Source organism: Podarcis pityusensis (assembly GCF_964106645.2).
Source record: "Podarcis pityusensis genome assembly, chromosome: 15".
In the NCBI taxonomy this organism is placed as follows: Eukaryota; Metazoa; Chordata; class Lepidosauria; order Squamata; family Lacertidae; genus Podarcis; species Podarcis pityusensis.
Window position 1 is genome coordinate 41823539 of NC_138040.1, and position 12832 is coordinate 41836370.

Sequence of the window (12832 nt, forward strand, 5' to 3'; positions counted from 1 at the left end):
TATAATGAAGACGGCATGGTAGGAAGCCAATTTTACCCAGGCTCATTCATTCCGTGTGGGAATGCTTCTGTCCACCATGTGATACAAATACTCACTTATATTCCTATATGCACACTTCTTCACAAGTGAAAATGTCATATGCTGTTTTCTGTCATGGTGACTGTCCCAGTAGGAAATAGCGTGTCTGAAACACCTGTAATGAATTTTAAGTTAATGTACCCACCCAAGCAAACAGACTCCAAGTGAACTCTGGTTTTAATGGTGAACTGGTTTCATAGATGAGGGTTTGAAGTTTCTCTTTAGCGTGATAACTTGAACCACATGTTGTAAGTGTAATGAAACCTTTGGCCTTCATTTTTGAAATTCATTTCCTTCTGCCGTTCACAAATAAAGTGCAACCATTCTTTGCTGTTTCACACAGTTGCAGTTTCAACTTAAGTAGATTATTTGCTTCTCAATTCCACGTTTAACCAGGGAAATTGGGACCTTCAGTCACCTGGATGAGGTATGACAGGTAGAGTGCAAGTACATTGATGTGGGGTTGGGGCGCCATGAAATTCTACTGCAGGAACAGGAAGCAATATTCTTCTGTACCGATCCTGATTCTAAATCTAAGAACAGGAGTGGGGAACCTGGGCCCCTGCCCAGATGTTGCTATGCTTCAGTTCCCATCACCCCTGGCCTTGTTGACTGGGGCTGTTGGGAGTTAGTGCCCATCAACATCTGGAGACACACAAATGATTGAGAATATTGAAGAATACCATGGGTGATTTCAACCAAGTATTGGCACAGAGGTTGGAGCAGAGCTACTTCATAGAAAGTGATGCTTCTTTCAGGGTGCCCAGCCAAGGACTTCACATGGTCTTTCAGGTCTGAAGAAATCAGTTTAGCTTCTCCCCTCCCACCTTGGATCTTAACATGTTTGTATCAGACAGTAGCAGTAAGATGACGTGCTGGAGAATTCTATTTTCCTAACTGTATAAATGATACTCATTTCGCTGAAGTCCTATTTCTTGAGAAATCACAGCATGGTTCACTTGCATAGAAAAGACCTCCACTGCTGCAGGTGAGGCGCATCTGGCCTTGTCAGAGAGTGTGGATCACACACTGCTGTACAGCTGCACCAATAAAAAATATTCAAAGCTTGCAAGAGTCCTGCCTCTGAATTGGAAAAGCGAACCATGCAATGTCATTAACACTGGGAATCTTGATTTGTTATCTAAGCAAGGGACATCTAGTGTGGCAAGGTAGAAAGCCATATTAATGTGCCTCTGGCTCATGTGCCCACTCCCTGGTGCACATGCATGCACTCCTCCAGCACTGTTTGCTCATGCAATGCCACTGGCCCTGTTGCCTCTTCAGCTTCTGACACCTCCTCTTCCCAGTCTTCTCTATCTTTGTTGTCCCATCACCACTCCCCGGGCTCTGACCTTTCTTCTCTTGGTGGTTCTCCACCTGGTTCCTCCCACCGTTTCTTCATATCCAAACAGTCCATGACAAGTACTATTGTGCCAAAGTGGTTTTGCTTGGGATAGAGAATACAGAACGGGGGTGGTGGGGGTGGATTTTAAGGAATCGCTGAAATGATATACAAGTACCTGTGCGGAACATAGGAAGCTGCTTTATAGCATGGCAGACATCCGGTCCATCTAGCTCAGAATTGTCTACAATGACTGGCAGCATCTCTCTCAAGGTTTCAGGCAGGAATCTTTGATCCAGGGACCTGCATGCAAAGCAGGTGCTCTAGTACCAAAGGGCATAGGAAGCACTACAGCAGGCTTCCTCAACCTCGGCCCTCCAGATGTTTTTGGCCTACAACTCCCATGATCTCTAGGTAACAGGACCAGTGGTCAGGGATGATGGGAATTGTTGTCTCAAAACACCTGGAGGGCCAAGTTTGAGGAAGCCTGCACTACAGGAAGGGGGAATTGGAGCCATACCATGTCCTGTCATGACTGCAAAAGTCCACCCACTTAGCCAGTTTTTCAGTGTCCACTGTGGCAATGATGACTTAATTTCACCTGCCTTGGAACATCCAGCCACCTTCCCTATTAACAAATGCTAATAAAAGTGCTTGATTCCTGGCCATCCCTGCAGGAGGTTCACATTGTTCCTTCCCTTCAAGGTTGTTGCAACCGAGGAGACAAAAGCATCTAACCTTTTTAATTCTCCTTGATTATTTTTAGCTTTAGCAACTGCTTTAGTTCACTAATATGCAGGGAAAGTGGGGAAGAGAATGTGAATAAGGTAATAGAAAGCTGTGTACACAGGAATGTATTCCATGTAAGCTCCAGTACACCATTTTTATACAGCTGTCTAATATTTGAGCAGCCTTCTAATAGCTGAGGGTCAATAGAATCACCAGATACTGTTGTTGTTGTTGTTATATCCTGCCCAACTGGCTGGGTTGCTCCAGCTACTCTGGGTGGCTTCCAACACATATAAAAACAGAATAAAACATCAAACATTAAAAACTTCAGATGTCTTCTAAAAGTTGTGTAGTTCTTTATCTCCTTGACATATGATGGGAGGGCCTTCCATAGGGAGGGCACCACTACTGAGAAGTCCCTGTGCCTGGTTCCCTGTAACTTCACTTCTTGCAGTGAGGGAACCGCTAAAAGGCCCTCGGAGCTGGACCTCAGTGTCTGAGCTGAACGATGGGGGTGGAGACGCTCCTTCAGATATACAGAGCCAAGGCTGTCTAGGGCTTTCAATGTCAGCACCAACACTTTGAATTGTGCACAGAAACATACTGGGAGCCAATGTAGGTCTTTCAGGACTGGTGTTATATGGTCCCAACAGCTGCTTCCAGTCACCAGTCTAGCTGCTGCATTCTGGATTAGTTGTAGTTTCTGAGTCACGTAGACCCACGTAGATTGCATGGCAGTGGTCCAAGCAGGAGATAACCTGAGCATGCACCACTCTGGTGAGACAGTCTGTGGGCTGTGCCTTCTCCCTTCTCTGTTGAGAAGAGCTGTATCTTGGGGGTGGAGCATCTGTCTTGCCTGCAGAAGATCCCAGATTCAATCACCGCCACCTCCAGGTAGGACTAGGGAAGATTTCCTGTCTGAAATCCTGGAGAGCTGATGCCAGTCAGTGTAGAAATAATGCTGAGCTCAATGGGCTTACCTGGGGTAAGGCAGTTTCCTCTGTTCCTAGACTTGCACAACTTCTGCACCACCAGCACAGCTCTGAAACAAAGTTATTCACCCAAGCCACATAAACAGGGCATAAAGACAACAGAACAATCCCATTTTCCCCTCCCCTGCCATCCAGCAGCTTCTAGTCCTGAATAGATTTAGTTTGGATCGCATTTAATGTGAACTCACCCAATCCATACTTCCTGAAAAAATATGCAAACCAAAATACAGCTATCCTTCAGAATTTGATTTCTCTGAATTTCTCAATTCGATTCTCCAACCAAAAATTGTGTTAAAATTGTATATATGGAGAAAGTGTGTATGAATATGTATATAGTGGTGAAAATTACACGTTGCTTTGCATTGCTTTCTTTGCAAAACACTCATTAGGCAAAACTGCACACAAAAACATACAGTGGTGTACACTAAGATGCTGAAGACTTTTTAAAAAGTGCCAACTCATGTGGAAATGTGCAGAACTGAATTTTAGATTGGAACAATGAGAAATTGAGAAAAACTTGTCTATAAAATTATAGTAATACCCTCCTTGAAAATAGGGAGATTATTAGCCCTGAGTGCTCACTGGAAGGACAGATCCTGAAGCTGATGCTCCAAGACTTTGGCCACCTCATGAGAAGAGAAGACTCCCTGGAAAAGACCCTGATGCTGGGAAAGATTGAGAGCACAAGGAGAAGGGGACGACAGAGGACGAGATGGTTGGATGGTGTTCTTGAAGCTGCGAACATGAGTTTGACCAAACTGTGGGAGGCAGTGGAAGACAGGAGGGCCTGGCGTGCTTTGGTCCATGGGGTCACGAAGAGTCGGATGTAGGAGTGCAAATATCCAGAGATGTAGTGATCAGGTGGGATTGCTATGAGGAATTATAACAGATATAGAGTAAGCCATCTGTGTCAGCAATGAAAGCATTGTGTTGACTGGGTTTAAACTATTTTGATATGATTCTTGATCAGTCTACACCTCTGCATCTCTGGCCATTTCCTCTACTGCCCATTTCTCTTGTCACATACACAGCAGTTGCTTCGCCAGGCAGGCATCCTGGGCCATAAAGATAGTGGGCAAGTTTCTTTTAAGTAGCCTTTCTGATAGGATGTTAATCTTAGGGCCAGGAAGCAGATCTCACATTAAGGGGATAATGGTCACTGTCCTCCTGGCCATCCTTCTTATCATATGTATTGCTTGTTTATTACCTCCGGGGTTGCCAGATGCTCTTCTTTGTAGTTCTGTTCTTTGTTTACCCCAGAAATATTTGTGCTTAATTAGTTTTAGTGGTTTAACTTTGTCCCCACGTGGGTTTGTGGAAATGCTCAGAAGAAATCTGATTGGTTCTTACGAACACTCTGTAAAGATCTTTTGTGAATAAAAACTACCTGGGCCAGGGGGGCTGCAGACACAGACAAGCACAGAGAGACACGATTATACGCACCCTTCCCAGAGTCTTGCTGGTTCAAGTCTCTGTGTGTATTCTTATTAATCAGAGTTCAATCCTTCCTTTACTTTGCGAACGCAACAGTCGGACACGACTAAACAACAATTCTTAATTCTGTAGTGATCTGCTGCTCAAAAGACCCAGATTGAACTTTGTGTTGTTTTTAGCAGCAGAAGAGATTGACATCCAAGACCTGAATAGGCCACCCTATGCTTTTTAGAGTTCACCAGTCTTCACTGTCACAAGCACTTGCAGTTAGGAAATCAGAAGCCAAATTAAATCTAAAAGCTTGTTCCAAATAAGAATATTTCAAAGCCATTAAAATTAGACAAAAGATTTCAATTCCTCCCTGCCCTCCCTGAAAATAGCAGAGTCACCTGGATCTTAATCTGCTTGTTTTTAATTTCCTCTTTCTAAAAAATACCTGCTGCTACCTCTGAGGCTTTCAAAGGGAGGAAGATCAGCTGTGTTTATCCATTAGAGAGGAAGGCGCTCCAATTCCTTCCTTCCTTCTTCTCACTCATTATGACTTAAGACTGCAATTACAGTTAGCATGAGAGAGAGGGTTTGCGTGGTCACCTGGAGGAGATGCTTCAGTGGGGAAAATGGGCATCTATAAAAGGTGAGAACGTACGACTCAAAGGAGGCGCTAGAGGCAAATGCTCTTCCTTTCCTTTCGTCTGCTGTCAATCAGGTAATGTACTTAAATAATTGCGATGCATTTTGCATGCACAGGACTATTCTAGGTAGATTACTCCATTTTTAATTTAATTTTTATTTTGGATTTTTGCAGAATGGAGAAGATTGGGATGCTGTTTGCCGGTTTCTTCCTGTTGGTCATATCCTTGACAATCTGCTCTGCCCAGCACTGGTCCTACAGCCTTCAACCTGGAGGAAAAAGGGATGCTGAAAATCTGGTAGAATCCTTCCAAGAGGTAAGCATGCTTCAGAAATGTGCATTACCGATTGAAGATAAGGTCAGGTCCTCTGTAACTGTTTTTGTGTGTGTGTGCATGTGTGCACATGTACAATGCATGCAATATAAACACGTAAATCAGAATTCCGCACCCAGGTCACAGAAATTCTGCAGCAACAAAAAACCAAATTCTGCAAGCTGAATAAAGCTACAGTCAGATACATACTTCTATGGGAGTAAATCCTATAGAACTCAGTGGGATTAAGTGTTTATAAGATGTCTACATATAATTTATGGGTGGATTAGTGTAGGATTGTGCTGTAAAATTATGCACCCCAAGAAAACTGCCATGATTGTTCTTACCCAACTGAAGCCAATAAAGCTTACTACTCAGTGGACAGTGTTCTCGAAGCTACAAACATGAGCCTGACCAAACTGCAGGTGGCGGTGGAAGACAGGAGTGCCTGGCGTGCTCTGGTCCATGGGGTCACGAAGAGTCGGACACGACTAAACGACTAAACAACAACACTCAGTGGACATGCATAGGATTGTGCTGTTGATGTATATTAGATCCATACTTTGTCATTGCTAGAGTACACCTACTGACATCAATGAGACTTGTCAGTCATGACTTATTAATAGTGGTTAGAGTATTGGACTAGAACCTAGCAGACCAGGATTCAAATTCTCACTTAATCATGAAGCTAAGTGGGTGACCTTGGGCCCAGGAGTGCCAACTTGGTCCTGTGGGTGCCTGGGGCCGTAGGTGCCATGCAGTGCCACCACTAGTTGCTTTTCCATCCCCTGAAGGTGGTGGCAAATAGAGAATGGTCCCCAGCAAAGAGCCCTAGAACTGCATGCTGTGATGCTCTGAGACTCTCTGCCTGGAGCTCCTGCTAGCTGGGGTTGATGGGAGTTGGAGTCCATCTGGATGGCCGCAGGTTCCCAATCCTTGGGAGTGGGCGATACTGGCTCACATAGAGTCCAAAGCCCCCAACAAGAAAGCTCCCATGAGGTCCTGCTCCAGGAGATTGCCCCTCCCCATGTTCCATTCCATTTTTTTCCTTTTCTGCGACACAGATCACAAATGAGCTGGGTAAACTTGGAAAGCTTGCAGTATTTTCATTGTAATGTGCCGCGTCAGCGCCCAATATTCAGAAGCCTAAAAGCTGCCCTTGTAAGTATATTTCCCCCTCCTTTTCTCCCTTTCCCAGGGGTGCTGACTGCTAGTACTGACAAACAATTTCTCTTGCTAGCTAATCCTAACACCAACACTAATAATGGGTTGTCTCCAGGGCTAGACATACTTAGAATAGACTCAATGAAATTAATGGACACGGCTTAGTTCCATTGGGTTACATCCAATACTAGTCCTACTCAGAGTAGAGCCTTTGAAGTAAATGGCCATGGTGACTTAGGTTCTTTCATTTCAATGGGTCTGTTCTAAGTAGAACATATTTGGTTGCAACCCATTAATTCCAATGGATCTACTTTCAGTAGAGCATACTTGGCTGCAACCCAATGCCAAAAAGCAATTAAAATAAATAAATGATGCAGCCTGGAGTTTAAAAGCCTGTCTCTATGTTATCTAGCCTGGTGAGAGGGCACCTCCCCTCTAATCCAGGCTCTTTGGAGTGCAGGATACTAGTATCAGAAACTTTATTGTCCGTGAACTCTTGTTTTGCTTTGTATCTATGTACTTAAACCTTGATACTGAATTTGTATGTGTTGGTTTTTGTTATTTTGGAATTTACTAAATTTTCATTGTGGAAAAGCGGGCTATAAATAAACTTAATCCACCTAATCTGTAAATTTATACATTGAAGATCTTCCTAGTGAAATAAATATTTAATTGCCTCCCCAAGGGCCCCCCCTCCTCAGGAGAAGGACCAGGGCCCCGGAAGGAGCGCAAGTGAAGGCTCTGTACCGGTCGGGAAGAGACAGAGACCACACCAGGATTGGAAAAAGCAAAGCCTGATCTTTATTGAAAGAACAGAAAAAATAACACAAAAAACTGTTGCAACAGGGTCCCCGCTCACGCAATGACACGGAGTCAGAGACCCTGAACAAAGGGACTGCCTTGATTCTTATACCTTTTGATTTTCATTCAGATCAATAGCAAGGAGGTGGGGGGAAGCGATATGAGGGGTGTGAAGAGTGGATTAACATAAGGTAAACAGGATGTTGAAAGAGTTTCTGGAGGTGTCAATTTGCTGAAGGGCTCAGGTGGTATGTGTTGATCTTTGTGTTATTTAATTTTGGATCTGCTTAAAATGGCTTTTCCTTTATCTACAGGAAAACCTCCGCAACTGCTGATAATCAGCATGCAGGTGTGAGGCTGGATGTTTGAGAAGATGTTCAGGAAATGACTTAAATGTTAATGTGAAATCCTATTCTGCATTGCTATCAATTCGGGTGATAGCCTGATGTTTGCATACTTTTTGGAAAATAGGATTGCTTTATTTTGAGCTCATATCTGTGTGTATTCATGGTATGGTTTGCAGACCCAGTAGGAGGCAGTGTGGTGGATTGAGTTTTGGCAGCCTTTTGGATACAATATTGAGTCAAGTATATACATTTTGAAATATTTAGATTGTTACATTATTTAAAAACCACATTTTGGATACATTCAGAAAAGTACAGCAAACTATATTTTGGATACATTCAATACTTTTTAAAAGGATAGCTTCATGGAGAAAGAGGTACACAGGAATGGCAACAGGCACGTTACGTTAAGATGATGCATTAAAAAGGCACACATTATATTACATTCAAAAAGACACAGTAAGATGGCATCTTCCCAACAATGCGTTCTTTAAGGCACAGTTTATTATTATTGTGGGACTTTGGGGTAGGATGATATCATTAGGATCATTTTACCTTTATTCCCCTCTCTGACCCTGATTCTCTTATGACAATTCCCCTCTCTGAGGCTTAATTTTTTGGAAAAAAAATTATTGCCTCACATCCATTGCTACATACTCTCCTTTTCCAAGGTGATACATGGGCAGGACCTCGGGAAGGGTGTGATCGGGTTGCAAGGGTGCAAGAATGGGAGTGTGGGGTAAGGGTGAACGGAGACTGGACATAAGGATAGGAATACATTGTCCGCAGCAGCACAGGAGACCAAGGAAGACAATCAGGGAAATGAATGTAATCAGTATGCCTCTTGCTAATTCACGGAGCCAAGAGGTCTGAGGTAGCCATGACCAAGGATCCCAATCGGAAAGACCTTCATGGGGGATCTCCTTCAGAGTATCAGTTAGGGAATCTATGGAGTCAAGGTGCCCAGTGATATTGAGGGTCTGGTCTGACACAAAGGAACAGCATTCTGTCCCAATTAATTTACAAGCACCTCCTTGGGATGACAATAAATAGTCCAGACATAAACGGTTTTGAATGGACATTTTGCGCATTTCAGTGAGCTCGGTAAGGACAGAACGTGTAGTGGCTTCTGACTCTTTCATGAATTGTAACAGGACATCAGCAAGCCTAAGAATGTCTAGGTGATTTGAGAAGGTTCCATAAGCGGGGAGGAGAGCTCGGAGCCACGTTTCCCCATTTGGTTTTGGCTGTGGGCGTGTCGTGGGAATGGGGGATCGCCTGTTTCTCAAGCGGCCGTCAGGTAGAGCTAGGGTAACTCTGAACCCTGGGTGAATGTGGCCGAGGTAACAGGACCCCTGCATATGAATAGAGACCCACGTATAAGCTCTTTGCGCACAGATCCAAAATAGTCCTCCCAGTGGCTTTTCTATACGTCCAGTGTGGAAGGCAGTAATGAGGTCTGGCATAGGTTTTTCTCGAGTGAAGGGTATCAGTACTGCAGTCAAAGCATCACTGAGAGATTTGAATGAGCGGGTGTGGGAGTGGTTGCGAACCAGTGTGGTGAGTCCCTCGGGGTTGGTTTTGATGGTAACATTACAGGCGCTGGAGCCTACATGGTCTCCAGTTCCCGAGAACTCCTTGCACACTGGTCCAAAGGTTTGGCCACTCAGATAAATATATTGGGAACTGGGTTTCAGGAAAGTTAGGTTGCGTTGAAGCAGGTAACTAGATCTGTATTGATCTAGTGTGAGGGGTGTGCTTATGAAGGGTATCCCTTCGTCAATGTGTGACGGGGCGTGTGCACAGATCCAGCACTGTGAAAGATTTGTGGTTTGTACTACCTTCTGTAGAAGTTGTACATAAGAGTTTGCTTGCCATGACGATAGTCTGCGGGCTGGGGGGGGGGGAGGTGTTATTTCTGAGAACTTAACATGTCTCGGGGCAGTTCCTATGGGGTGGACAGGGTCCTGGGACTTGAGGAGCATTGGGTCAGTTGCTATTCCTCCACATCGCTGCGGTCCCTCAGGATCCCATTCCAAGGTTTTCCCCCCACCCACAGGATGCAACCACCCTTCAAGATACGCTTTTCCTACCCAGTCAGAAGTTGTGTGCAGGTCCCATATACAGCAGAATCTTCGGACGCAAATACCTTGGTAGGTGGAAGTAGCCATTTGATTGGTGCAATAAAATCCATAAGTCCAATGTTCGTAGTACATGGAATCTGTGTAGCTTTCCCAAAGTCCTTTGCCGATTTCAGAGGGTTGATAGTGTCTGCTGACTTTTCCCCATTCAGCTTGGATGTAAGTTCCATTGTGACAGGCCAAGCGGATCCATGGATCTTCAAGGGTGTATATGGCTCGTCCCAGGATGGCATAGGAGGCACTTCTGATGATAAGTTCCCAGGCTTGGGTGTTTCTGAGTCGTGGTCGGAAGGCGTGGGGAATCAGGTTCCTAGTGCCGGACAGGCAGAAGTCGAAATCTCCCAAGGCGTTGAAATCGTTGGTGTCAGTAAGGTCGCGATCAAGGTAGAAGTGTTCCACGGGGGTGTCTCCACACTGGGACCCTGGCGGTACACTGGTGGCAACTGGAAGGAGGGTACAGATGAAGTACAGGGATGTCAGGCAGGCGATTCTCCAGGGAGTCATAGTGGTGAACCTGTAAAAAGAAAAGAAGACAGACAACACACACAGACACACACACAAGGAGGGGAGGGGTGACAAAAAAAGGGGGGGACAAGGGGGAGAAGAGAGATTATCCAGTGTTGGAGCTGGGTTTTTCTTCCTTCCGGAACTGCATTCTGATGGGGGCGTGGTCGGGGTCTTCTGGGCTAGGATCGACAAGTATCCTCGAGAGCCACTTTTCTTCAGAACTCTTCCCTGGTTCCTCTCCAGCTGCTAGGGGACTACGATTACCCCCGCTGTCATCAGTTGGGCAGTTGTCAGGCAGAGTCACGTCCGGCGGGGGGTCGAGGTCTGCGTTGGGGAAGCTTGGAGGATTGGACGTCTTGCAGAAGGTGTAATGGATCCAAGCACTCCTCTCTGATATTTTAATTGCGGTGGGTGTCGTGAGAAGGATCTGAAAGGGGCCTTCCCATGACGGCTCTAGAGTGTCCTTCCTGAATGATTTCACTAGGACCCAGTTCCCAGGTTGAAAGGGATGGGCATCCACATCCAGGGGAACATTTTGGTTTGCTGCAGCATATTGGTGCAGCTTCTTAAGGTGTCGCTGTAGTTGTATAACATAATTAGTCAGTTCGTTTTCTCCCACCTCAAGTTCAGACACAGGAAGTTGAGTGGTGTGGGTAGGGGATGGGCGCCCAAACAAGAGTTCATAAGGGGAAAGTTTCAAGGTTCCTCTCGGTTGACTCCTGATATTGTGTAATACGATAGGAAGGGCATTGATCCACTTGAGACCAGTGGCTGCACATATTTTTCCTAACTGAGTTTTGATTAGTCCATTCATGCGTTCAGTTTGTCCTGACGATGAGGGATGATACGGGGTGTGCAGCTGCCATTTAATGCCGAACGCTTTTGCTACTGACTGCACTATTTCCGCAGTAAAATGAGAGCCCCGGTCGCTGTCTAAACGTCTAGGTACCCCAAACCTGGGAATGATTTCTTGTACCAGAATACGGGCCACAGTTTGTGCAGTTGCGCGCTTGACTGGATATGCTTCGGGCCAAAAGGACAACTGATCTGTTATGACAAGTATGAATTTATAGCCTAAGCATTTGGGAAGTTCTGCAAAGTCCAGTTGCAGGCTTTCAAAAGGGAGGAAAGCCCATGGTCGAGATCCAGGGGGCTTTTTGGGTTCCCTCTTTGGGTTGTAGCTGGCACAGATAGTGCAGTTCTTTGAAACAGCCTTTGCATGTTGGTGAGCGCCTGGGGCGTACCAGTGTCTAAGGAGACTATCGGCCAGTCTATTTGCCCCCCAATGCGTGCATTGATGTAGGATACGCAAGTGTTTGGGGACCCATGCTTTGGGCATTATGAGGCGCCCATCAGGAAGTGTCCAGGTTTGACCAACTTTATGCCCCCCTATGTCCTGCCAATGCTTAACTTCCTCAGCCTGGGCTGAGTTGTACATACGTGCAAAATCAACATCTGAAGGCACTACAAGAGCCTGGAATTCATTTTGAGGCTGTGAGGAAATCGCGGCTTCCTGAGCTGTGGTGTCGGCGATGCGATTTCCGACAGAGACAAAATCAGTTCCATTAGTGTGCGCTTTGCAATGAATTACAGAAATAGCCTCAGGAAGATGTATTGCATCCATGAGCCGCTTTACAAGTGGTGCATGTGAGATTTGGGTCCCTGCTGCTGTTAGAAATCCTCTTTGTTTCCATAGTATTCCTGTAGCATGGACTAGACCAAAACAGTATTTGGAGTCTGTATATATATTAATGCGCTTTCCTTCACTTAATTCGCATGCTCTTATTAAGGCAATTAGTTCAGCAGCTTGTGCACTATACCTAGGACTGATAGGCGCTGCTTCCAATATACTCTCATGGGTGACTACAGAATATCCTGTCTTCCGTACTCCAGAAATGGTTTTTGAACTCCCATCTGTAAAGATGGTGAGATCTGGGTCCTTTAATGGTAGATAATCTAAATCATCTCGTGGTTTTTCAGCCAGCCTGACAGCTTGGGTACAATCATGGTGGGGGGTGCCGTCATCAGGGAGTGGAAGGAGGGTTGCGACCCAGATGGGACTTTTGGTTACCCGGATTCTGGAAACGAGGAAGGACTGGTTATCCAGCGCGCACCAGGCAGTTTGCCAGGAGGAATAACCAGTCTTCCATCGGTCCCAGGGTCTGGAAATAACTGGAGTTTCAGCGGGGCTAACCAGAGGAAGCAATGCTTGATCAGGCCGGCCTTAAACAACCAGTCAAGAGATCGTGGGATCACCAGGAACAGCGCATGCGGAAGTGAGTATTAAGTAGGAAACATGGGTAGTGGGTTGGGGTCTCTAAACCACAGCAACCAAAATTCTTGTAATTCTTCCTTT